The sequence below is a fragment of the Euprymna scolopes genome, chromosome 16 (genome assembly GCF_053919585.1).
Source record: "Euprymna scolopes isolate OS-2025 chromosome 16, ASM5391958v1, whole genome shotgun sequence".
Lineage (NCBI taxonomy): Eukaryota > Metazoa > Mollusca > Cephalopoda > Sepiida > Sepiolidae > Euprymna > Euprymna scolopes.
Window position 1 is genome coordinate 93082939 of NC_136497.1, and position 24856 is coordinate 93107794.

Genomic DNA, 24856 nt, shown 5'->3' on the forward strand with positions numbered 1-24856 from the left:
AAGGACTGAACTTTTGTAAACGCAACATCGCCTGATAAGGTCTCTAGTTGGTTACAACTAGTTGACTGAAACATGCTCATGAATGTGTAGCAGTACCCAAATGTTTATGTTTAGATAAATTAAAAAGAATAAATAAACAGTATATCTTTCTAGTTAAATTAAAAGAATAAATGAACAGTATACCTTTCTCTATCTTGGTATTGAGCACACTAAGCATAAACCTCGTTGAATTTCTTGGATTTTTTTTACCTCTGAATTATATTAACCTGGAATAATATATATATATACACACAGAATTAGTGATAAAGACTGATAAGAGAACTTAAAGTGAATAATAGTAATAATAATTTATTAAATAATATTTATCAAATGTTAATCCGAATTAGAAAACAAATTTATTTTCCAATTTTCATTCATTTTGTCTAACCTTTGCTCTCATTCGAAAAGCAATGGCAATTCATGTGTCTGAATGAAAATGTGATAATTAAGTTTATATAAATTGCAAGTGTCAGCTTTTCTCATGAAATTTACAAGTTCATTAATATTTAAGACTGTAATATTGTTCAAGAGAAATAGCATTGAACTTTAGTTTTATGCGCTTTTTAGTAAAGATTTGTGCTTTTTTACTCTTCAGTTTGCATTTTGAGTTTATAAAATACTCACCACATGTAGTGATATGATTAAACTCAGAAAACAAACAAAAAACTTACTTTTCTATCTTTTAAATTCATTTTTGTATCTCACGTATTCATCTTTTAAATCCATTTTTGGCATCAAAGTAGAATACCCGTGCCAGCATGAGTAAAATCAATTCCCAGAATAGAACCATTTTTCATTTATTTTTAAAAATTTATTTTACTTGATAAATTTTTAAGAGATCAAGGGGCTCCTTCCTCCCGTAACTGACACTTGATTTCATTATGATTGGGATTTATATCCGAGGGCTCTTTTTAGAATAGATGTTGTTCCCTTTATGGCTGCAATCTGTATTTCATTGCAGCTTGGTCTTCCAGGGATTTTTTCCAGGTACTTCTTAAGATTCTTTTTCACTAAGCCAGTTGCACCTATCACAACCGGTATAATGTCTATCTCTCTTAGAGACCATGCCATTTTTAAGTCATTCTTTAGATCCTGACACTTGGTTAAGGTCCTGATGTTCTCTTATGATTCAAGCCATTATATAAAAATAATTTTATAAAATCAACAGTAGGTTCTCTACAGTACAATGTAGACTGCTATGTATTGTGGACTAAGTCACTGTAGGGAGGCATGTGAAGCTTCCTCTCAGTGCACGATGGTGGATCCCTGACTAAAGCATATAAGTATAAACTAGAATCTGAAGGGGTGGATTAGTATTTGGAAATAAATCAATTAAATAAATAAAGTGGGAAGAAAACAATTATTAAAATAAAAAAAACTTACAAAAGATTAAATTAATATTAAAATAGATAATTGGTTTAAATATTTAAAAAGTCGAAATACAAAAATAGGGCAATTACTAAATACGAAGGCTATCAAAAAATAAAAAAACACAAAGAAAATATAAAGATGATGTGTAGGTAGGTTCATCTGCTTGTTGTCTAAAAATAGAGATAATGAATGTAGTCATATATGTACAAGTTAGAAAAGCATTTCATCCAAGGCATTAAAATTGTTAAACAAAATGTTTTTACTATAGGCTTTAAAAATAAAGGTACAAGATTCAATTTGAAATTTATTTATCTTCAAATGCACTTTTATTAATTTTACAAAGTAAGGAAACAAAATTAATTTAAATTGAATCAAAAAATTACCTTGGATTTATTTTATGTAATGTACATTCTGTTGCACTTTTAAAAAAAATCATTGAAAATTTTATATTTATATCATTAATTGCTAGATGAAAGATAATGTTTTTAAATTGCAACAAAATGTACATTACATAAAATAAATCCAAGGTAATTTTTTGATTCAATTTAAATTAATTTTGTTTCCTTACTTTGTAAAATTAATAAAAGTGCATTTGAAGATAAATACATTTCAAATTGAATCTTGTACCTTTATTTTTAAAACCTATAGTAAAAAACATTTTGTTTAACAATTTTCATGCCTTGGATTAAATGCTTTTCTAACTTGTATCTTATCTTTTTAAGATTATATTTTAAAACTCTCCTTCTCGCTATTTCAGTTTGTATTTCTCCTCACACCACAACTCATTTTTGCAACCCCCTCTTTGTATTATTATAGGTCTGAATATTCTCTCTGTTTCAGTTTGTATTTCTCCTCACACCACAATTCATTTTTTGTTACCCTCTCTTTGTAATACAGGTCTGAATATTGAGAAAATCTGAATTTTTTTAACCAGAACTTTAAAATAACTTTTTTAGATTAAATGTTTTTAAACTTCTTTCAGAATAGAAAATCTTTAAAATTTAATAAGGAACATATTTCATATAGGTTTCATTAACAAATATTCAGTACATAACGAGAAAAATAGAGATGAAAATTTCAAAAGGAATGTATAACTGGTTACGGTCAATAGTAATCCTTGTCAGCAAAAGTCTTTGTTATTCTATTATTATTATTTAAAACATTTTGTGTACTGCTCTTTCGTGCGAGGACTAATAAATAGTGTATTTTGCCGTCTAAAGGGTAGCTGTTTTGGAATATTTTTGAGTGATATAATATTTAAAATTGTTCAAATGTTTATGAAACAATTGTAATACGTAAGAAAATGCACAATAAGCTGTTCTTCATTTTATATTTTGTTATCTTGATTTTTGCGAAAACATTATATATATATATATATATATATATATATATATATATATATATATATATTGGAAAAATATAAAATTGAAAATATGTATTTTGTTAACACTTTGAGTGATATCAGACACTTATCATATTTGGTTTAATGTCCATTTTACGTTACATGCTGAGATATGTTGGGAGGTTTTTAGAAATTGACTTCCAACTCTCTGAACTAGTTTTTATTTATCCGTCTTTCTTTCAAAGCCATCTTTATCACTTTCTCTTACGTTTTCCTTTACCAACTAATGTTGCTATCTCAACTGTAATGCACTCACTAGCCCAAGAACTTTTATCCATTCTTTCAATTTGACTAAAATACCGAAGTTTGCTGTTTTGCATACATTTCTCTATATGCTTCAGATTTAATCTTTCTTTGAGATCATCAAATCTGAGTTTGTCTTAAAGAATCACCTCATGCATCAATCTAGCATCCTCATATTATTTCTCTCGATTCAACGCATGTCATCAACCCTCACTACTGTATCATATTAAATTCGTTTCTTTCATCTGCTAGTATAATTGATTTTTTTCTCTCCTACAATTCACTCTTTCAATTTTGTTTCTTCTTGCATTTATTTGTACTTACTTCCGTGCTGTCTCTCCACCTCTTTTCCTATTCTTTTTCCAATCTTTGTATTATTCTTTTTATCATCACTTTCTTTACCTTTTGTCAACTTTCAGTCTTTTAGCTTCTCTATTATTTCATAACATTTGTTTTCTCTTTTATCTCATTTTCCACACTTGTAACATAGCGCAGACGGTTATATGCAAATACCGAGCTGTGAGAGAAATTACGTCACGGAAAGGAAAAGGAAAACTATAAAAAAGAGAGACGTGAAAAACATTCGAAATCACGTTAGAGACGTGAATAACGTTCGAGATTATGTTAGAGGCGTGGATGACATTCAAGAGCCCATAAAGAGAAGATGATCACGTAAGAGACAATCACAGCAGTAACGAGAGAATGAGGAAATAAATGTTGTGCAATAAAAAATGCGAGTTAAAGTTAATTTCTGTTCTTTATTTGCTTTGCTACTGAGATTACAACGTGTTGGTTCCCAGACGACGTTGCACACTTTTTCCATTCTCTTAACTTATCCCTCTCTTATCTTCTTACCATCTTCTTTCTTTAGATTTCTTGTCTCCATGACACCGTCTCCCCCATCTAATGAAACATTTTCCCGGTGTTTCTTTTGTCTTTTTCATTCATTCTACCCTTTAATTTTGTAATATTCCACAAGGTGAGCGATGTATAATCATGTGGACTTTACTGTATAAACATCCTTTACTAGCAATGCAGGTCATTTATTATTTAGAAATCTCCGTTGCTCCAGGACGTCTAATAATTCTGGCATATCTTATGGCTTTTAATTTCCGATTCTTGATAACACCAAAAGTTTCCCTCCGTCATTCTAATCATTGTTCTATAAGCTTGGTGAACTGGCAAGAGTTTCCTGCAGATCTATTCCATCTTACTACATTGTGTCATGTGCATCATTAATTTCGCAAGAGAGATGCGCTGGGTTAACATTCTCGTCTTGGTAGCCATTGCTCGATAAATTGAACCCAACCTTTTAGCCGCAAATGATAAGCTAATACCAAGAATCAGTAATAAAATGGCTTTGACTGATTGTACACGTGAAAAGTAGATGATTGCTTATTAAAAGTGAGACAACAGGCGCTCAGTTGAGACTTCTATCCTCGGTTTCCCCTATAGAACATTCTTGGTGGATATTCGTCTAGCTACAATAACTGCTAGTTTGCTTTATTATTTATCTTTCATTAAAACTAAACGTAAAATGATAAAAATTCCTGAACTGAAAAAGAACTGCCTGTTTGTGGAACACAATACCACAGCTCACTATAACATGGTCGTCTTCACCATGAACAAGTTCCTCTTGAGCTACTCTCTTAAATAAACAAACACTATCCAATTCCACCATAACTGATCATCACAGTGTTGTCTCACTGGTCACCTGACACTCATTAACCTTTATCCTCGAATAAACTTTAGTCCAAAAGTAGTAAAAAAATCAAATTACTTTTACCAAAATTCTCTATGTAAAAGCACCCTCCATACACATTTGTAGAGTTGGAAAGAAGTAAACCACAATGATTTTACAAGTTAAATCTAAGCAAATAATTAAGTATTCAAAGCCATAAATATTGTTATCGTTTTCAAGTAAAATCTGATCTTTCTACCAAATCTGAAAAGAAATTTCCTTTCTTTCTCCATGTGCTTTACATCAAACAGAATTTCTGTGAACAAAGTTTATTTCCAAGAATTTCCTATCTGTGAAACACATCACATGACTGCTTTTTGCAGATTATATCATGATCGTTTTTAAATCAAATGACAATAATTACTGGTTATAAACCGTCCATCATGAATAATCAAATTTTCTACATTCAGTTCATTATTTTTTCTTTTTCTTTTTAAGCTTGTTCATTACTAAACAAAGCATATGCCACTGAAACGTAAGAGATTACTGTGAAAGAGGTCAGATTTATAGCGGCAACCTGAGTGGGAAGTTGGACAGCAAGATATTTGTTCACGTTACATTTAAATTTCTGCATGTTGGTACAGTCGAGGAAACAGGAAATAGGGAGAGAATTTTAAAGGCAAGTGGTCTGAGAAAAGAAGCTGTTAGAGTAGAAAATCCACCACCATCTAAAAATCTCTACAATGGAGAGTAGGATGGTGGGATGGTGGGATGTTTCAGCTAGTTGAGTGAGTCGGGGATATTTATGTTGAGGCGTAAGTTCATCAAATCAAATTCCATAGAAGTACTTAAACAAATATCAGGATACATCTCTGCAACACGAGCTAGGCAGACTATGTAAGACCTATTAAGTTAGAAATTCTTTTTTACACAGTGTCCAAGAGCTAGAAGCGGGTGGTTTGTGCACCAGCCTACATGTGGTAACAATACTCCATGCATGAGTGAATAGGGGTCTTTTTGAAATATAGGGCACTGGTAGGTGTGAGAAGTTTTCTACCCTGGTAGAAGGAGCCTACCTTCTTTGCAGTTTTATGCACTTATTCTACTTGATGTTACCTTAGAATGTTAGACTGAGAATTTAAGCATTGGACTCTTAAGAAGAGTCATTTTCAATTCTCTTTTAATATTCTTCATCATTGAACTAACAGTTAATTCATTTCATTAACTCTCATTCTCAAGTGTCTTGTTGCCTTGATAAACGATCAATCACTAGTAAAAACAATAGTCATAATTACTTTTTTAATTTAATTTAGACATATATCAAATAGCAATAGCAGACGTAATGTACAAGGGTAAATCTAAAATTCTGCATTATGTGCATGTATTTAAACTTATATCAGATTATTGTTCGTTTTGAAGGTACAACCATCAATGCAAACCTGTACTCTGAGCTACTGAATATTGTGCAGCAAAAATACACAGCATTAATAAACAGAAAGTGAGCTTTGAATTATTATGATTATTTGGATTGCTATCTTCATCTTGAACGTTATTCTCACAACATTTTGGCTGATGTAACCTTCTTCTGGTGTATCTTGTTGAACTTGGAAATCTTTATGTCAAGCTGACGAATCTATACGAAATTTGAAATGGAATCCTTTTATTTGATACACCTTCATGACAATTTCTTCTTGACCATCTTCTGGAGATTGAAAGTTTAATCCTCAGTGCCAGCGATATTAAGAATACAATTACTTAAAACTTCTACTTAGTTGCGGTTGATGGAACGACAGCAAGTTATCACCATAGATTAAAAAATAGGTTCAATTTATGAGTTACATTAGTTGAAACATGGTGGGAATAACATCCAAGATGAGAACAGTATTCTGAATAATCTATATAAAACAAATTATCAATACTTATCTAAAAAAACTCTGGAACATAGTAGAAAGTTATCTTTTCTGCAGTAAAACAACAAAATAAATCATGATGCTTCAATCACCAAGTGGAGGCAGAAACTTCTGTGACAGAATTCTTCATCTCAAAGGACAAGAACTGGTATCAGCATGGGATCAAATAAGAATGGTGGTACTAGATGGTGTTCTACTCTCAATGCTAAACTGCTTTTGTTGAAACTTGATAAATAAAATAAATAACTTACGAAAATATTGCAAATCATTTGACTCAACTTTGTAATACAAAATGAATTTATGACATCTCAAAAAGAACAGAAAATGGATGCCCCACAAGGACGCATTTGATTTATCATACTGTTCAGCATAAAAATAAATCCAATACATAAAGTTGAGCTAGTCGCTTCTCATTTACTTCGACTTATATAGTTTAAATCTGTTTTGATATAACTTAAGTATATATATATATATATATATATATATATATATATATATATATATATATATATATATATATATATATATATATGTATATATATATATATATGTATATATATATATATGTATATATATATATATATTTTTAAATACATAAGTTTAGAAAGCCGATACAATGCAGATTAAAAAAAATAAACAAACACTTACTTGTTTATAAATTAAATTTCGACTATCGCAGTATCTTCATCAGGATCAGTTTATGATTTTTCCGTTCTCGTAGCATGATATCCACAAGGAAAGTAAAATCCGTTTGGTCTTCAATAGTGATATTTTCAAATGTCCAAACTAGGAGATACGCGTTGGCACACGTGAAATGAATTAGTGAATACTTTTTCCTCCATGATAGAAATATTGTTTAAATTTATATTGGAAAACATAGTTTTAGAAAGCTAATACAACGCATTTTTTTTTAATAAACAAACCTTTATTTATTTAAGAATCAAATTTTCGACAATCATAGCGTCTTAGGCTGGCTCAGTTTGCGTTCTTTCATCGTAGCATGGTGTCAACCAGAAAAGTAATTGTTTTACCAGAATAAAGCACAAACTAATAAGACACATTTTTTCTACCCAGTTATCATACTTGCATCAGTGTGTTGTCTAACTCAGACGATATTTTGAGATTATTTTTAGTAGTTCATTGCCTGGCGTCTTTACTAATTATATGACAAAAACACGGAAAGTGACTCCTTTATAATCGACACCCATGTTACACAGTCTTGATTTTGTTTAATATATTTTCTTTTCCTCTTCTGTTAGTAGACTACCGTGTAGTAGAATAAAATTAATTGCAATACATTTTGAAAAAATTTCAGTGCAAGCTTTGTTTTTTTTCCAGACTGCATATTAAAAACAGATTTTTTTATTTTCATATTTTATGAAACACTACTTCCTACTTATACACAAACTTCTTCCAGTAACTATAACCTCCTGCCACCATTGAATGTGAAATCCCACTACTACTAACTTCTCCCACACAAATGTAATCACACATAAGTCTTCACATTTTAGTAACTACTAGAAGAACGTACAGACATTCCAAAGGTGTATAATTTATTTGTTTTAAATGCTGCCATATATTCTATGGACGTCCAGCACAGACAAATATCCTACAATAGTATTATACCATTTTTGTTCAAACTGAAACATAATTATCTAAGTGCTCTGGTGAATAAAGTTTCAGAATATACCTGGTTATGTGGCATGTTTTTCCAAAACCTTTGTATGACTTTGTGACATATTTCTATTCTATGTATGTCCAGTACAAACGAAGAATCCAGAATATTATCGTACTATATTTTTGGACAACCGATACTGAATTTTATCCTAGTCCTAAAGCCCAAAAAGTTTATTTCAGTTCGAGTTTAATGTTCACCACAACAGCTACATTAGATGAAATAAAAACAAGGCCGATAGCCATTAGTTGCATGCTCTCGTGTAATGAATGAATGTGTGAATGTAGGATTGACATGAAATTCTTAAAGATAAACTAAAATGACCGAAAAATCGGCTGAAATGACTTAAATAAATAAAAAGTAAATGACTTAGAATGATTTTAATGAACTTAAGGATGAATTGAATGACCTTAAGAATGACTTGAATGCTTAAAAAAAGGGTAAAACCTCTTAATCATCCTGATATTCCCCTTGATGCACTTTTTGTTACTTGCAAAAATAAACATGTAAATGAAATTAATGAACATAAAATGGAAATGTTAGAAGGCACGTTACATGAAATTCCAGCAATTGTAAAAAGTTCAGCACAAAAAGAAATTAATGCAAAAACATCTAATGATGGTTCTATTTTTAACACTTAACACTGCAAAAACTACTGAAGCTTAAAATACAAAAGTTATGTTAACTTACAATGTGGATGTTATTGATTTATTAACTAATGGTGCATTTGGAGAAATTGTTGGATTTCAGTATTCAAATAGTGGTGTTGTCAGATGTGCATTAGTTCATTTTAAAAATGAAAAAGTTGGAAAGAACAAACGAAAAAAGTTTGCTTTTCTACAAGGTCAGTTTACTGGTATTCCTGTGATTTCTATTGAAAAAATAGAATTTAATTTTAGTATGTCAAAGAAACAAATTAATAATCAAATACTAACTGCATTGAAATTTCCTCTAAAACTTAGTTTTGCTTGTACTGCTCATAAAATGCAGGGAGCCACATTATGTAAACCTGATCTTCTAGTTCTGGATTTAAGACATGTAATGGAACCAGCACAGGCATATGTTATGCTCAGCCGAGTTCAAGCTATAAGCCAACTTTTTATCATGGAAGAAATTTAAAAAAAAATACCCTTCACAGCCAGCAATTGAAGAACTATCAACACTTAAAACAGTATCTTACAATAATACTGAGAAAACTGTAAGATAATTTACCAATTAACTAGTCTTAATATTCGTTCTTTGCCAAAACAGATTAATGATCTACGCAATGATTATAAGATGAAACAATGTAAAATGATTTGTGTACAAGAAACATGGTGTTCAGATAGTATTAACAATGATCACTTAAATATTGAAGGATTCAATCTTCATCTTACAAATAGAGGTAATGGGAAAGATATTGCAAATTATTATAAAGAAGATTTCAAACTTAATGGTGAAGTAAACAATGACTTATTTCAAATGAAAAAGTTTTCTAGTAATTATTGTCATATTATAAATATCTATCGATCTCAGGGTGCTGATACTTTTTCTCTTTTAGAGAATTTATACAAATTAATAAGTGACTGTGACAACTGTTACATTGTTGGAGATTTTAACATTGATTTTCTCGGTAACATGCATCAAATAGTCAGTTCTATTATTTCTTATGGATTCAAGCAATTGGTACAATATTCTACTCATAAAAGTGGCAGTATTCTTGATTATGCATTCGTCAAATCAAACTGAAATCATGATTTTGATCTGCATTGCCCATATTACTCCGATTATGCTGCTGTATGCATAGTCGAGACAATATAAATTCAGCCAACATATTTGTTGGTGTAGAATAACACCATAAAAGCTAGTGAAAAATTGTACAACGACGCTACCTTTTTTTTTTTTTAATAAAGTGTTTCTCACAATAACCTCGTTTTTATTGTGTAAAGAATTAGATTCACTGCAATCATAGGTGGAATCAGCTTGAACATAACACTCAAAAATGTTACTCAATGCACATTGCTTAAAAAACAAGCCGTGCATGCGTGGTCCCTCTCTGTATGAAATATTGTTTTAATAAAAATTAGTGCTGCATGGGAGTCCCAAAATGGTGTGTTTTCTAGCACTAAAAGTACCCGGGAGACAGAACCAAATTTTTACCCGGGTCACCCATACTGAATTTATATTAAGAACAATGGCCTCCACATTTTGGACAAGTTTCAGAAAAGTCTAATGTATAGGTAAAAATTTATGGGGCAAAAGTGTCATTATTTGCAATTTTGGTACATTTTTTACCTCTTATGAGCCCCTTGGAATGCTGAATACCAGGAACAATGGACAAACTATGCAGTTTTACACCTTAACACATGTATATTTGAATTCAGCACTATGGAAGAGCACTATATAGATATACATATCAAGTTATTTATTGAGAAATATGAAAAAAGGGCATTTTTAGCACTAACAGTCCTCAGGGGACGCAAAGCAGAATTTTGCTAGGATTACCCATACTGAATTTATATTAAGAACAATGCCCTGCACATTTTAGACAAATAGGTCAAAATTTATGGGGCAAAAATTGTACTTTTTTTTCAATTTTGGTACATTTTTGACCCCTTATGAGCCACTTGGAATGCCGACTACCAGTGGCAATGGGCAAACAGTGCAGTTTCACACTACTATATAGATATACATATCAAGTTTTTGTTTAGAAATATGAAAAACACGCCAGAAGAAAGGGCGTTTTCAGCACTAAAAGTCGCCGGGGGATGTAAACCAGACTTTTGCCAGGGTCACCCATACTGAATTTATATTTAGAACAATGCCCTCCACATTTTGGGTAAGTTTCAGAAAAATCTAATGGATGGATCAAATGTTACAGGACAAAAAGTGTCATTTTTGGCCATTTTTTACCCCTTTTGAGCCCCTGTGGGTAAAACAGGATCTTTCGCAAAAAAAAAAAAAAAAAATTTTTTTGACTATGCACATTTATATATTAAAATATAATTTGTGACAAAATTTCAGGAAAAACTAATGGACAGTTATCCGTCAATCATCCGGACTAACGGACAGACGGACTCATTGAAAACATAGGTCCCTCTCTGATAAATCGGGGGACAAAATGTTACTCCATACCCCTTGCTTAAAAAAAAAAAAATGTAAATGTGTTGCAGACCGACCGATGGAGTGACTTGCATGCGACTAAAAATGCCTTAGCATGGAAGGGATTCCCCTTCAATTGCCAAGGAAAAGTTACAAATGTAAGTGCAGCATCTGTTAAGAATATATACTACACTTTGATCTTAGCTATGTGGCCAAGGAAAAGCTACAAAGCAAGTACACCATCTATTAAGAACAGATACTACACTCTGATCTTAGCTATGTGGCTAAGGAAAAGTTACAAACGTAAGTACAGCATCTATTAAGAACAGATACTACACTCTGATCTTAGCTATGTGGCCAAGGAAAATTTACAAACATAAGTACAGCATGTAGTAAGGACAGATACTACACTTTGATCTTGGCCAAAAGGCCAAGAAAAGGGTATTTATTTGCTCACTCACCGAGCAAATTAGGCACAAGGCCGATTTTTAATGTGAGGAGTGAAGGGTAAATGGGGACCAACTCCCTGGGGAGTAGGGGAGCTGGGTAGTGACAATTGGTATGAAGGGTTGCTCCTACATTGACCAAGGTCTTATATGTGGGGGCAACCCTACATATGGTCTTTGCTTGCAGTATCTGCCGGAACAGATACTACACTTTGAGATATTAAATTTTTTATTCACAGGAAAAAAAATACAATTGGGAAAATGAACAAAAAACTGAGGCACAAGGCCAACTCAAAATGGTGAGGTTGGTTGATCCATCTCGTCTCTGTTGTAGATTTTAAATGTTTTTCTCTCGGCCAGCATCTTTTATCATGGTTACCCTTTAAATTTGTATTTATGTGTGTGTGGTGGGACTTAATTATTTATGTGTGTGTGGTGGGACTACTTAAACCCAATTTTAAAACATTTTTTATTTATGTAAAAAAATACAAATAAGATAACAATATTAATAAGATTTCATTTGTGTCGAGTAACTTGGCAAAAAAAAAAACAAAAAAACCCCGGTTAGGAAAGCCCTCCCAACCCTATCTGAAATGCTAGACCACCCATTTCACTCTGGTTTGTAAAGGAACCAGGGTTTTGCGAGCAGCCTCTAAATGTAGGGGAGAGGGTTGTGTCCTAAATAGGGGAGAAAAGAAAAATTTGGCGGTGAGGCCGGGGAGGGGGGTTGTGTTAGTGTTTGATTTGATTTCCTCCAAGCTGGGTTGAATTTTGAGAGGAAGGGGGGTGCAAAAGAAAAGAAAAGTTGTTGTTTTTGGAGGTTGGGGGTCTTGGAGGCTTTCTAATAAGGGAAACAAGATTTATTCAGCTGGCTGAGAAGCTGAAGGAAGTAGAATTGGAAAGGGGCGGGGGTCCAACAGAAACCCCAGAACCGTGCGCGCCACACCTAGGCGGGGAACACGTATTTAAATTTGGCCCCTCTTCGTACATACAGACTTGCTAACTGTATCCATTTCCTTTCAAAAGCCACGCGATGCAGCCTTCTTCTGTCGCATCTGATCTTTACCCGTAGTTGGTGCTTAAAGAAAGTGATCAAATGCTGATCAGAAAAAGGCTGCATCCCCTGGCCATCTTGCAGTCTCGACGTCCAAATCACCATTCTCGCCACGGCCAGGATTGCGATGTAGACCATTTGTCTCTCCTGGTCCCACGGCGGCCTCATGTTGTCCACTACGTTGGATACAGTAATCGAGCGAGGATGCTCGGGGTCGATACGAGCCGTCACCTCGCCAACATACGACCAGTACTGGCGGAGTTTGCGACAATCGAAAAATGCGTGATCAGTTGTTTCTGCAGCCATCGTCCCACATAGGGGACAGGCCGGTGACTCCAAGAAACCAGAACTGCATTGTATATTGTTGAGGGGAAGTGCGTTTCGAACCAATCGCCAGGTCAGAGAGAACTCTGAACTGTTCAGATGACTCGAACCTGGCGCCCAACTCTATGCGGAGCTTATCTCATTCTGCTGCCAACCCAAACACACGCATAGCGAGTCGTCGGCAGCCCCCCTCACTAGATCTCTGTGGAGTTCCCTATGGGTGGCAGTCACAATGTCGCTGGACTCTGGTAGTCGTTTTAGCATGGCTCGACACTTTTTCAGGTAGGCTGAATCTCCCTGCGGACTGCGACGACTCTCGATAGCGGGGTCGAGAATGAGGTCGGGAAAGGCAGCAGTGATTGCGGGGTGCCACGATTGATCATCTTGAAGGTAGTCGCTAAGGAAGGCCAGCCTCTCAGCATCTCGATGACACCTCAAGTCCGGCATTCCCAAACCTCCCTCACATGGACGTTTAATACAGACCTGTCTGCTCACCCAGTGTCTTCCTCTGTCCCAAAGGAGCAAGACCAAGAGTTCGACAAGAGCTGTTAGGTGTTGTGCGGGCCATAACTAGTTTATGGTCTGACTGGCCTAACCAAGTGAATGTGGGGCAAGATAGGAATTCTGTTTCGCCTCTTCTAACTAGTATCCTGTCCAAATAGGTATTCAGATAGGAGGGAACGCTATTGGTCCACATCAACATCTTCCGTCCTGGATGCTCGACCCGAAACCTGTCGACCAGATTGCATCTAGCCATCAGATCAGTCAGGCTGGGCTCACATCTTTCCAACCCTCTAGCTTCACCTCCTACTTTATCTAAATCTGGGTCTAAAATGGCATTCCAATACCCCATTAGCACTACCCGCTTCTGACAATCTACAAACGCGTCAAGCTGACCAAAGAATGAGACCCTCTCACGAGCGGTGCTGGGCATATGAACCACAACTACCTGAAACACAGAATCTTTTATGGCAACATCGGCCACGACCAGCATGCCCATCGTATCTCTATGAACAACGTCGACTGTTGCGGACAGAATTTGTTTCACTAGCAAAGAGACTCCCTTCCTCCGCGGGCTGCCATATGCCGAGAAAACTTTGAAATCCCAGTTCAGCACCTTCAGCTGCCTTCAGAAGTGACCACAAGTTGCTCTTGCAAGCCTCTGGAGTTTTAACGAAAGTTATTAGGAGCGGGGCGTCCGGGAAATTGGAGGGGATGTTAACATCTTTTCTCTCTATCTGTTGGCAATCCAGCAGTGACTTTAAAGTCTTCCTCTGACGATGTGAGAGGGCCGTTGCCACCGTGAGACGGTCAATTTTGCAAAGTTCTAGTCTTTTAGTTGGTCCACGAGAGGCAGAGTGGTCCCACCCTCTCCTGGGTCCATTCATTCCTTTTTCTGTTTGGGGTGGTGGTTCGGTTTACATTGGTGTAGGGGTAGGTGTTGGTGCGGTGTCAGGTGTTGGTGTAGTGTACAGTGTTGTTGTGGTATGCGTGGTATCTGGTGTTACTGCTGTGTTGGGTGTTGGTGTGGTGGTTGGTGAAGTGTTTGGTGTTGGTGCGGTATCTGGTTTGGGGGTGGAGGTTGGTTTTGTTGTTGTTGTTTGGGATGGTGTATGCTCGCAGGGGGTGGGGGCACCTTTTCTTCCCCTTCCATCTTTTTAACTCTTTTGTTTCTTTCTTTTTTGTTCCTCGAATGGACCGGGAGTGGAGGGGGTTGTTTTGTTTTCCCTCCCTCTCGTTGGCAGACTCATCTTCTGAGGAGCAGTGTTTCCTTCCCTTGGTCCCCGATTCAGTTTGTCCAGGGGTCAGTCGTTGTTCCTGGAGTGTTTTTTTTCTGCTCCTCTGCTGATGCTTCTGCTGCGGTTGCTGCTGCTGTTTTGATTGTGACGTCTTTGGCTGCAGTGGTTGCTGGTCATTGTATTCTGGTTGCTTGGGCGGTATCAGTTGCAGTGGCTGTTGCTGTTGCTGCGGTGCATGTTTTCCGTCCGCTTGCTGGCTGGAATTAGGGGACTTTGTTTTCCCCTTTCGAGTCACTGTGAGCCATACAATGCTGGAGGATGGGTCCTCTGGCTTGGTTGTCGTTTCTGGGGCACAAGGCTTGTTGGCAGCTGTAGGGGCTATGGTCGGATTTCTTTTGGGGCAATCCTTGGCCATGTGTCCCTTCTGCTGACAGTGCCAGCAGTGCGGACTCCGTCTCTACTATGATTTGCTCCCAGGAGACAGGAGACATTCAGTACGGTGACATTGGTGACCATTTGACTAAGGTATTCTGGTTGGAATTTGATGTTTTTCCAGCGCAGATTGGTCCTATTGGCTGTCTTTTCGGCCTCTCTTTGGTTTGAGAGCAGGACGTCCCACATTGTATAGCTCCTCCTGCATATGTATTTGGCTGGGATCTTCTGATCCAAGAGAAGGTCCACCATGTTGTCTTTGTTTACTCCTGTGAGGCCTCTTTTCTTTGTTATAAAAGACACTATCCTCTTCTTAAGGTCCTCTGTGGCGCCTGGAAGGGGTTTTATAACGTTCCCTTCGGTGAGGTCCTTGTAAGTGGACTTGAAGAGGTTCCGGTATTCCTGAGGGACATTTGCGTTTGTGGACCCCATTCAGTGTCTTCCTTACTGGCAATGTGGGTCCAGTACATTGTCGTCTGGCTTGGGTGTTGCTGTTGCTGCTTCTGCAGACTGGGGGTTGGTGGTTTGCCCATTACCTTTCCTCAGCAAGGTGATCACTCCCTTGGTGATCTACCCCGGGATGGATCCCTGAGCAAACCAATGGTTGAACACATCCGTCAGAAGAGGCAGAAACATGGGCGACAGCCTCAAATACAGTTCGTATGGCAGACCATCGAGTCTCAGAGATCTGTTACAGCTGACCTGCTTCAGCACAGTAAAAACCTCCCGCTCCGTCACCCAGCCCTCGCAACTAGCTGCTCTAGCTGCCTCGAAGCGGGGAGAGTCAGCCAAATAGTCACTAAACTCAAGGACTGGAAGATCGGGCTGCTGCGTAAAATGCTTCTTGAAAAGTTCTCGAAACCCCTCGCAGATCTCCCGAGTCGATTCCAGCGTGTGTCCATCTGGATTTCTTACCTTTGCAATGTACTTGTCCGAGCCACGCCTAGAAATTTCATGATGCGCATCAGTGTTGGAGTTGACTGCTTCATTGCCTACCTTTCTAAGCCTAGCTCTGACTACTTGACCTTCATAACGCTCACTATTCTCACGCAGAAGGTACTGCTAACCCTATCACCCTCCCCTGTAGCCCGGGCTAGTTTCTCCTCTAGCTTCCTCTTCATCTTGGCCTTATCTAGTGCGAGGCGGAGAAGGTTCTAATTTTGGCTTTTAAACCTACCCACCACTTCCACATGCTTTTTGAATTAATTCTATTAGCTTTTCTTGGAAGTCTTGTATCTCCAGAAGGGAGGTGTTTAACTTCCAGCTTCAGCCGGGCCATAACTAGTTTATGGTCTGTCTGGCCTAGCCAAGTGAACGTGGGACAAGATAAGAAGTCTACTTCGCCTCTCCTAACATTCTGTCCAAGTAAGTGTTTGGATAGGAGGAAACGCTATTGGTCCACATCCACATCTTCCGCCCCGGATGCTCGACCCAAAACCTGTCGACTAGACCGCATCTAGCCATCAGATCAACCAGGTTGGACTCGCATCTCTCTGATCCTCTAGCATCGCCTCCTACCTTATTTATCTCGGGGTCTAAGATGGCATTCCAATCTCCCATTAGCACTACCCGCTTCTGACAATCTACAAATGCGTCAAGCCGACTGAGGAATGAGACCCTGGGTGCATGAACCGCGATCACCCGAAACACAGAATCTTTTACGGCAACATCAGCCACAACCGGCCTGTCCACCGCATCCCTATGAACAAAGTCGACCATCGCCGACAGGGTATGTTAAACCAGCACGGGAACTCCCTTCCCCCATCGGCTACCATATGCTGAGAAAACCTCAATATCTCGGGCCAGCACCTGACAGTTCACAGAGGAAATGAAATGCGTCTCCTGAATCGCAGCCACATCCACTCCTAGGGACAAGAGGTCGTGCCAGAGGCAAGCCACCCGGCCCGATGATCTCAAGCCCCTCGCATTTGAACTAGTCAAATTCAAAGCCATGGTAGCTACCTTAGGGTGTGTCACACTCAGCTCCGAAGTCAGCCGGAGAGAGGACACCGACGTTATGTGCTGTGCTCAAGGTGGTCAGGTTTTTCATATCCTGACCTCTCACAATGCTGCCAACGTCCAAAGGATAAATTAATTTCATGGCCCTGTAGAGTGATGGATGGACCAACACTGGGACCCTTCCCCTGCATTGTTTTGACAGTTCAAGGGAAGGGTCATTTTTCTTCACCAGTTTGGTTCCCGGAAACAGCTCTTCAGCAGCCTTGTCCACAAGTTGGTATTGCAGGCCTCTAGAGTTCTGACAAAAGTTATTAGGAGCGGGGCGTCCGTGAAATTTGAGGGGATATTTACATCTTTCCCCTCTATCTGTTTGTAATCGAGCAGAGGTTTTAAGTTTTTCCTCTGCCGATGGGAAATGTCTGTTGCCACAGATAGTGGGTCTATATAACATAGTTCCGCGGGGGCAAGGGCTTTTAATTTGGTTGGTCTGTGAGAGGCAGAGAAGTCTTTCCCCTCCCTCAGTTCATTCTTTTCCTTTTCTTTTTGGGGTGGTGGCTCAGTTTGCATTGGTGTGGGGACGGCTGTTTTTGTGGTTCCTAGTGTTGGTGCTGGTGTAGTGTCTGGTGTTGGCGTGGTGTCTGGTGCTGGTGCCATGTTTGTTGTTGGTGCAGTGTCTGGTGTTGGTGCGGTGTCTGGTTTGGCAGTGGAAGTGGATTTTGTTGTTAGGCGTGGTGTATGTTCACAGGGAGTGGGGGCCACCTTTTCTTCCCCTTTTCTTCTTTTTTTTTCTTTTTTATTCTTTCGAATTAACCGGGGAGAGGTGAGGTTGAATTCTTCTCCCTCTCACTTGTGGATTCATCCTCAGAGGAGCAGTCTTTTCTCCGCTTGATCCCCATCTCGATTGGTGTGGGGGCCGTTGGTTGTATCTGCTCCTCTAGTTGCTGCTGTGTCTGTTTTTGTTGCTGCTGCTCTAGCTGGTGTTGTTACTGCTGCTGCTTCTGCTGCACTTTCTGCTCTTGCTGCTGCAGTAGTTGTTGTTGCTGCAGCTCTTTCCGTGACATCGGCTGCGGTGGCTATTGTTGCTGCATTTGCAGAGGCTGCTGCCTCGATTTTTAGGCTGGTGGTGGGACAGTGGCGAAAGGGATTATGGGCTTCCGTTTTTGTCTCACTACCATGCTCCATTCTTCCCCCTTGGCCTCCTGGGTGGTTTGGGTTTTCCTTGGAGCTGGGGTTGGTGCTGCGGTTGCAGGGGTTGTTGCTGCCTGTTTTGACGCGGGCATTGTCTTAGGGGTTGTGACAGCCTTTTGGGTCGTTTGATTAGGGGTTACCCTTTGGGGGCAGCTCCTAGCCATGTGGTCCTGCTTTTGGCAGAACCAGCAGTGCAGACGACGGCCCTCCCCCACTACCATTATGCTGGTGCCCTTGTATGTCAGCAGCGCTGGTATCGCCCGAACAACCTCCCTCATTGCTATTGTGTAGCAGCCCAGGTGAGTCCCAGTTTTTGACCGTACTGGGGTCACCTGTTCCACCTCACCGAAGAGGTGGCTGAAGAGGCATCCTAACAGTTCTGCAAGTATTTGGGTTAAATACCTGCACCCGAGTCCTTCTCTTGCCCTGGTATTCGGGTATTAGTTTGACTCTCCCATGCTTTATTTCTTGGGGGGAGAGTCTCTCTGCATAGTCCTTGGTGGGTAGGAGGATGTCCCACATGGCGAAACTCCTCTGGTACAGGTATAGTACTGGGATGTTAAGTTTGTGGAGGAGCCCTGCCATGTTTTCCTTCTTCATCCCCAGGAGGCGGTTTTCCGGTATATCGGAAATGGCGAAGGACAGGACTCTGCCCTCAATTGCCTCCCAGGCACCCGGTATGGGTTTTATATCTGCCCCCTCTATGTATTGTCTGTACTTTGTCAGGTACAGGTCTCTATACTCTTGAGGGGACAGTTGTTTTTCTATGGTCTTCCCCCACGCAAACCCTCTTGGTGGTGTTGGTGTTGGTGTTGGTATGGGGTCTTGGTGGGGATAGACCATTTTTGGTCTTTTATGGAGGTCGCCCCTGCCTCTTTATTGGCGACGCTTCCTGCCTCCCCAGATTTCTTAGTCTGTCCTTTTGTGAGAGTGTCACTTTTTTGGGGTGCGGCTCCCTTTTCAGTTTCTTTTGGGACTGACTCTCCTTGGTAAGAGTCTTTTTCGGGAGCAGCTTCCCATTTTAGGGAGTCGGCCTCTTAGGGAGAATGATCTTTTTTGTTTACTTTGAGGCCATCTGCCCCTTACTCGTTTGTGAGATCAAGGCGGTATGCCCCCTCATTTTCTTTTCCTTTTGGGGGAGCAGCCCACCTGGGGAGTGCTGTCCCCATTATTGTCCGTTTGGGCTGGCACCTCTTCCTTTTTGTGGTCAGAGTGAGATGCTACGACCGATTTTGGTTTTGCTCCCCTTTGGGGGGAAGTCGCCCTCAGGGGAGCTGTTGGTAAATTTCCCCCCTCTTGGGGAGCGTCCAATGCTGTCATATCTGGTACACCCCATCAGTGGTTGTTTTTGCTCCTCCTGTTGGGGAGTCGTCCTCTTGGGGAGTAGGAGCCCCTTGGCTGGTGGTATCCATATTGGTGGCCCCCAGGCTGGGGGTGTCCATTTTGATTCCTTCTTCTTTTAAAAATCACCGAAAAGAGTGACGTGGAGATGGCGTCCAAAGTGGGGAGCCGACTTTGGCACCAAAAAGAAGTGGCGCCAAAAGGCGGCAAGAAGGGGAGATAGAACTGAGAGAGGGAGTGGGAAGTTAGTGGAGGGAAGAGAGAAAGTGTTTCCAATCCTCTCTGGCAGGAAGGTCGTAAATTATCAGCTCGGATCTCCCCTCACGGGGAGAGAGCAGAGAAAGACAGACAAAGTGGGGGTGCGGACAGAACACTACCCAAGCTCGTCAGGTGTTCCAGGCACGAGAATGTGTCGCCAGAACAGCACTGCCTCGCGCGGTGTATGTATCAGAGAACAGATACTACACTTTGATCTTGACCAACACTTTGATCTTGGCCAAAAGGCCAAGAAAAACTTAAAAAGCTAACCAAAAAGGTCAAGCACAAAAATGTTACGGACAGACCGACCAACAGACTGACCGACCGGCGGACCGACTTATAGAGTCACTTGCACGCGACTAAAAATACTCTTTTTGCACTGAAAGGGTTGGACGATCCCATCTTTTAAAAAGGAATGGATCGTGATAGCGTACGTACACAAACATGAAACTAAGTTAGCTTATTATTATAGAGAACTTTGAGGTATGTGCTTTAGTTGTTCTTCATACTTTATGTATTTCTCATTATTTATGCTTGTGCAATGGCTAATATTACTTTACAAACGAAATGTAAAAATTAGAAGTTTCAAAAAGTAAGTAAAGTATTTCATTTGCATTAAATATTGAAAATCATACAAGTGAGGACATTTACTCTAAAATATTAACAGAAAGCTTTTTTTTTCTTTTTCATCATCATTTTCGATGAAATGATTTTTATATAATAACTATCATTTTATAGATTACTCCACACTTTTGTATAAATGAACGTTTATATTCAACTTTTCATTCAAGCATAATAAACATTTAAATAAAAATCATTTCATAAGTGATTAATTTAAAAGTTACTTCCAATCATTCTCTTACTTGATTGTAGAAAGCAAGGTGAGAATATCGGTGCCAATGAATTTCTAAAAGATTACAGAAACTGTATCCCTTTTATTTCTTCTTTTTTTGGAGAGTGACTTTAAATTGGAGAATTGCTAAAAATTACTAAAAATAAAAATCTTTTATGAAAATATCTTTATCATTTAAGCATTTTCGCAACAATCTTATATAAAAATAAATCTTATCTTTTTTAAAAAATTCTTCATAATGTATTTCCCTTATAGTTTTGTAACTAATTTAACACCTATTGTTTTTTATAGCAAACAAATAATTTATAAACTTAAATCCTTTACAAATATTAATTTTCTGAACGGTTTAATAATGCAATTATTATTTTATTTAATACCGGGGAAATCATTTGATTTTTTGTATCTTATTTTTATTAATTTATTTGTTAACATTTTTATGATTAAGTCGGCGAAGGCATATTCACGAAGGAACTATTTGAGGAACGTTTGTGATAAGCTTTAGATTAAAATCAACCCATATTTTCAAAGACAAATACACGAACAAAAATAAAAAGTCATTTTCCCACATCAAAGTTGAAATAAATACAATTATTTCTAGTAATCATATCATTAAGAATCAGTATCGCGTATTTGATAATGAAAAGATTACTTCTTTTAGTTTTTAGTAGATTGAAATTTTGAAAAATTTGAGAATTTAATTTGGAATAAAAGTAAGAATTAATTTTATTATGTATGCATGAATGTGTATACATATCTCTATTTGTGTAAAGATATACATATCTCTATTTGTGTAAAGATTCATACATTTGTAGGTACAGTATTCAAATATTAATCGATCATTATGAATTTTGAATGGCAATTCTTATGCATAAGATTGCATAATGTGAACTATATTTAGTTTAATTTAATTTTAGGCAAAGATGGTGAAAGCCCTTCATTAAAATTTAGATACCCCTTAATCTGTGTAAAATTTTAATAATAGATTTTAAATATTAATAATAAAATATTTCCCAGATTCCAGTTTCTTTTGTGCATTTTAAAGAAATTTTAGAGGTCAAAATATGGACACAACCTCCATTTAAAAATTCAAATATTTTAGATTTGCATCGAATTTGATCGATATTAATTACTCACAATTACGCATGATTTCCTGAATTTCAATTTCTTCTTTAAACCTCTTAAACTGAAGATATTTCTAGAATCCAAATGGATTTTGATAAAGATTGGTATACGGATGATAGACATTATCTTTTAGTATCATTATATCTTGAATTTAATTTTAATAACAGGACATAAAACAGCGCGTAACTATTCCTTGTCCTGAGACAGGGATTATTCTAGTACGTTTATATGCATGTACACGCAGCAGATTATTTGAGCACATGCAAGGCACTCGTTTCATAAAGTTCCCTATGTTTCACAGAGAAAGATTAAATCCGAACAGTATGGGGAACAGAAGACTTTGTTGGTTTGATCACATTGAAAGCTTCAGTGCTTGGGTTAGTAGGAAACCATGAGAGAAAGTGATAAGAATGGGTTTTAGACAAAGAAGAATAAAGAATTGCTCAGAGAGACGTGATTTCCAAAGTCAATTTCTAAAGCCCGTCCAATACATACGAGCATATAAAATAGGCGTCAAATCGAAGATGATGATGATGATGATGATGATCTTCTTCTTCTTCTTCTTCTTCTTTTTCAAAATTTAGACAGGTTTTCTTTTTTTTAATATTCATTCTTTTCAAGGTAAACATGAACAGAATTAGTCAGGGTAGGATCAACATTAAAGTGATTTTAATGCTATCATGTAGTAATTTATCAATTATTGTTTTCCAATGACCAAATAAAGCGAGAGAGAAGTGATGTATATCTATAATATAAAGCTGAATGTCTGTGTGTGCATTTATGTGTGTGTGTGTGTGTGTGTGTGTGTGGTCACAAATAGGCTCCTATATGGTTAACTATTTTAAAAAACTGATTGCATATAATGATAGAAAATGTATCGAGACATAGGAATGGATATATTTGATCTGGCAGAACAGTGGTTCATTAAAATTGTGGGGTCTGCGTTCGCACCTGGTCCACAAAGTATGGAAATAAAAAATTTAAAAATTAAAAAAAAAACGTTTACAAGTGCTTTTGATATAGATGTACATAAGAATACTTTGATAAGTATGTTTTAACTTAAATAGAGATGGTATAATAAAATTGTGGGGTCTGCGTTCGCGCCTTGCCTCCATAGAATGGAAATAGGCACAAACTTTAATAAAGACTTTTCATATCTATCTGCGTAAGTATACTTTGATAATTATGTTTCAGTTTGAAGAAATATGGTATAATAAAATTATGGGGTGTTTGTTAGCACCTGACCTCAAAAGAATGGAAATATCTCACAAAGTTTAACAAGGTTTTTTAATATAGATCCACAGAATATTGTGATAAGTGTTTCAGTGTGAACAGGTATGTTACAATAAATTATAGGGTTTAACTATTTTATTTTTACTTTCATCATATTTTGCTTTGGTTTTGATACCCCCAAATTCGAAGCTATCTCATTACAACCCTTCCTTTTCATAACCTATCATACTTTCATAAATCAGAGTCCATTTTCTGTAGGCTGTTTTTGAATCCAGTCAACGACGAGTACTTTTGGTAGTATATATATATATATATATATATATATATATATATATATATGATGATTGCAACGTCTTGTCAGACGGGTGCCACTCCCTCAGTCACTGAAAGTCCCTGAGCCCGAAGATGACTATTTTTTTTATATATACACATACATATACATACACACACACAAACATATATACGTAGATACATATAATGATGGCAGACCAATTATTACATGCTTCCAACATTTCAGACCTACACGCGTCACAACTTTTCCATCGCCAGAGGACTATTTTTTATAGACAAATACCTGAGTGAATATCTATACAAAGATGATGTTATAGATGATGTTGTACGACAGCTAAGTCTCTCTCTCGGTTCAAAATGTTGAGATCCAGCAACAAGCAAGAGCAAGATAGCCAGCAACGTCAAACTGCAGACCAGCTTAATGCGGGTACTGGTTTCCCGCTTTATGGTTTTTTAAAATCAGAGATTTGCTTCTCCTACAGGGGTTGCCTAAACCACGATTTTTGGGAGCCCTCTCCACCCCCACATACACATGGAAATAAACACATGCACATACACATACAAGCATACATATAGATGCACGCAAACATACATATGCAAGAACACACACATGCCGATGTGCACATACACACATACACGCATACATATACATGCATATACAGATGCATATAAACATGTACACATACACGTACATGTAGAATATATATGAAGGAGGGTTCATGATGACGATGATGGTTAGTACGAATAAGTGAATTTAACATGAATAATAAAAAAAAAAACAATCCCATACAGACAGCACCTAGAAGAGACAGTTAGTCGCTTCGCCGATAGTACAGCTTTAAACTTAAGATGCGTCCATAACGGCACAAATCATGAACGTTGAGGATTTGTGCTGTTATGGACGCATCTTATGTTTAAAGCTGTACTAGAGGCAAAACAAAGGACTGTCTTTTCTCCGTGCTGTGTATTTTGGATTGTTTTTTTATTTTTATTCTTTATTCATAATGAGTTCACTTATTCGTACCAACCGTCATCATCATCGTCATGAACGTTGAGGATTTGTGCCGTTATGGACGCATCTTAAGTTTAAAGCTGTACTAGCGGCGAAGTGAATATATATATATATATATATATATATATATATATATATATATATATATATAATTTTTTAATTTTTTATTGAGCCCATAATAAATTTACATGACTGTTTCCAT

The 24856-nt window shown here is 37.5% G+C and overlaps 1 protein-coding gene and 1 pseudogene across 1 annotated transcript in view; one reads left to right on the forward strand and one right to left on the reverse strand.

Annotated features, from left to right (window-relative positions):
• LOC145296203 (cytosolic carboxypeptidase 6-like) overlaps nt 1–24856 on the forward strand; it is a 1000694-nt gene that overhangs the window by 677074 nt on the left and 298764 nt on the right. The window lies entirely within an intron of this gene.
• On the reverse strand, nt 11693–11845 carry LOC145296447 (U2 spliceosomal RNA; annotated as a pseudogene).